Source organism: Egretta garzetta, unplaced genomic scaffold (assembly GCF_000687185.1).
Source record: "Egretta garzetta isolate BGI_Z169 unplaced genomic scaffold, ASM68718v1 scaffold270, whole genome shotgun sequence".
Taxonomy (NCBI): Eukaryota; Metazoa; Chordata; class Aves; order Pelecaniformes; family Ardeidae; genus Egretta; species Egretta garzetta.
In genome coordinates, this window is record NW_009258274.1 from 1,110,255 (window position 1) to 1,113,359 (window position 3,105).

The window sequence follows — 3,105 nt, forward strand, 5'->3', positions numbered from 1 at the left end:
AGGAGCCGGCCAATATGCCCTGACGGCGGCGGCCTCCTTCCAGCCCCGGGCCGGGGCCGCATGCCATGGTCTACCCAGCGGTGCTCCCACCGGCCCCTTGCTCTCGCCGCGGGCAAGCACGGCAGGTTGTCCCAAATTGCAAGGCCCCGGCTGTGTAGCTGAGGTGCCAGGCTGAGGTCTCCTACACAGAGTCCTTTAATCTTTCTCCCTGTGCGTACGCGCCCTTCGTGTCAGATTTTTGAAGCCAGTTAAGCCCGAGGTCGTCCCCATCCTCCTCCCCAGCCGCAGAACCCAGGCGTATTTTTGGAGAACTGGTTTATCACATCGTTTCAGCTTTTCCACCCGAACTCCAAGACAAGTGCAAGGTACACATCTGAGTCAGGGGCCGGCTGTCCCGGGACCCGCAAGCGCGCACACGAAATTCCCTTCATTCCATAGAGAAGGGAAAAACGAGCTTAACACAGCCCAGCCGCTCGGCTCCTGCCCCTGCCCTCGCCGCGGTGGCTGCCGGGGGCTCTGCTGGCATGCTGAGACACGCTCCTGGGTCCAGGGGATGGGAGCCCACGTTAATCGACAGCCAACAGCCTCCCAGGTCCATCTCATCGCCTGCGTGAAAAGGGACGCAGTGCGTGAAGAAGACCCCGCCAGGTTTCGTGTCCAGCCCATGGGGCCAAGTTTTGTGTCCAGCCCATGGGGATGAGGTGCGGCAGAAGGTCTGTTGGGTTTGGCTTTGGCAGCATGCTCTGGGAGAGCTTCCGACTTAACGGGAGGCGAGGAAGCAATTTCAATCAAATGAAACAGGCAGATAAACAAACAAAAAGAAAAGAAGAAAGGAAATCGTAGGGAAGGAGACACAAAGAATTGCAGACAATTATGGCTGCAAATTTTCTAACGTGCTCTGAAGCATTCATTGAAGTCAAAGACTTCTTATCCTTAAACATTTCACTTCCCTTGCAAGCCTTTTCTCTGAAGATCTCCAAATATCTTGCCTACGCCAAAGTTACTTGAAAGCTCAGAAAACAAAAAGGGACAAACAGGAAGTTTTTCAACTGCGAGCTGCTGTAAAGGGTATTAAAGGGATTTTTTTTTCGGCCTTAAATGATTTGCAGACTCAGCCTGAAAACGTATCTCCAGCAGGAACAGCTTTCTGAGGCCATGCTAACCTCCGTCAGAGTTTTAGCAGAGGAGATTCATGCACAAATCATTGAGCAAAAAGCCAGCAATGAGTAATCAAAGGCACACACCAACCTCTGAGGACAATCTGCAGAACCCGCAATCTCCAGCGGTAAAGTTTTCCACTGAATAATTACTTTGGAGAAAAAGGAATTTGTTGAATGCTTGGTCTGGCATTTGCGAATGCATTTTTTTAAAAGAATGACCTACTTGCTGGAAACAGAAGGCTGCTCAGACAGGCCTTGCTATTTATTAATACCAGCTCTAGCATTTTACGAGTACCAGGTAGCTTTTTTCCCCCCTATCTTCTGTTTGCAAACACAAAGGAAACCAGTTCCTTTCCTGCATGCTTTAACTTACAGGCTCTTCTTCAGCACATCTGTCGGAAAGAAGTTCAGTGGCTTTCCTCCGCATTGTCTCCCATTTATTAATCAACACCTTCAGCTCCCTACTGAGTTACAGCCAAATTATGGTCCCCTTGAAGTCCATGGCAGCACTTCCACCGACTTCATTAGGACCAGAAACTGCCTCTTGAAGTCTCTGCCAATTCCTTAAGTGCTTTAACTTCAGCGTTTGAGATTTCTTTTTTAATCTTCCTATGCCTGTTTCTGACACGTCACGTGCATGCACAAACTGCCTTTCTGAAACTAAAAACTGCCTTAAAAGTGAGAGGAAAAGCTTGCCTTTTTATTTTTTACCTGTGAATGGCTGCATCTGGGGTCCCGAATTTCTCTTTGCCAGGGCTATTATAGGAAAGATACCATTCTGAGGGGCCGGGAGCTGTCGCCCACCCGCCCCGTGAGAGCCCTGACCACAGACCCTGCTCTGTACCTGGCAGACAGCAAGGGTTCAGCCTCCGGGCAGAGTTTTGGCCTCTTCCAGCTCCAGTCTCTGTTTCAAGGCCACCAGTAAGGCCACCGGAGCGGTGGCTCGTGGGAATGACATGCAGCCACGGAAACAGTGACATCCGAGTGCCAAAAATTCCTGCTTGCGGGAAGCCCGGAGCTGGGGCTTTCACAGGTCAGACCAGTCGCTTCCCACTCACCCCGGACCAGTGTACACCAGGGCCAAAGCCCGGGCAGGAGCAAAGGTCGGGAGCAGCATTTCCATTTGCCTTGGCTCTCGGACTCCCTTTTTGTTTAGTCACCGGCTGAGTTATGAAATCCGCCTGCAGCGTCACTGTGTCTGTGGGTTTCCCATGGGCTGGAGAGGCTATTACCAAGGAGCAGCTGGAATGTTAATTACCCATTAAGGAACTAAATCTGGGGGATTTCTCAAAGCAAATACACAGCCTCTCTGGCACTGACCCCGCCACAGCCTGAGCATCCTTCCCGGCCAGGCTGGAGAATGCGGTCCTTGCAGCCCCTGCCAGGTGCCTCCCTTCTTGCTCATCCCAGCCTGGGAAGGTCCTCAGCACTGTCCGCAGCAGCTAGGACAGCCTGGTCGGGGCTGGCATTTGAGCCCCAGGAACATTTTGCAGGGCAGGCAGTTCCCTTCCAGACACGCCAGGACTGGTGCAAGGCAAAGCGAAAGGATTTGTCCCAGGGAGCGAAGAAAGCCCCATCCCGCACAGAGCCTGGAGGGACTGGGAGCAGCCTGTCTCCCAGCTGCTCTGGGGCTGAGGGCAGTGTGGGGTTTTGAATCGCTGGGTTGTTTGGGTTTTTTTTAGAAGCTCATCTGGTTATTTCAGCCTGCTCCCCCATAAGCGGAGGCTTGCCCATTTCCTTGCTTCTGGCTTGCATCTGTTCCAGGGGAATATCTGCAGGCTGGTGTGAGCCTTGTGGAGGGTCGTCGCAGCCTGCCCTGCATGAGTGGCTCCTGGGGGAGAAACCCATGCACTCTTTGCTGTCCCCACGGCTCCTTCTCAGAGGGGTCATGCGCAGCCACCATGGCACAACATGGCTGGACGCGGGCTGAACCCCGCAGCGTTCG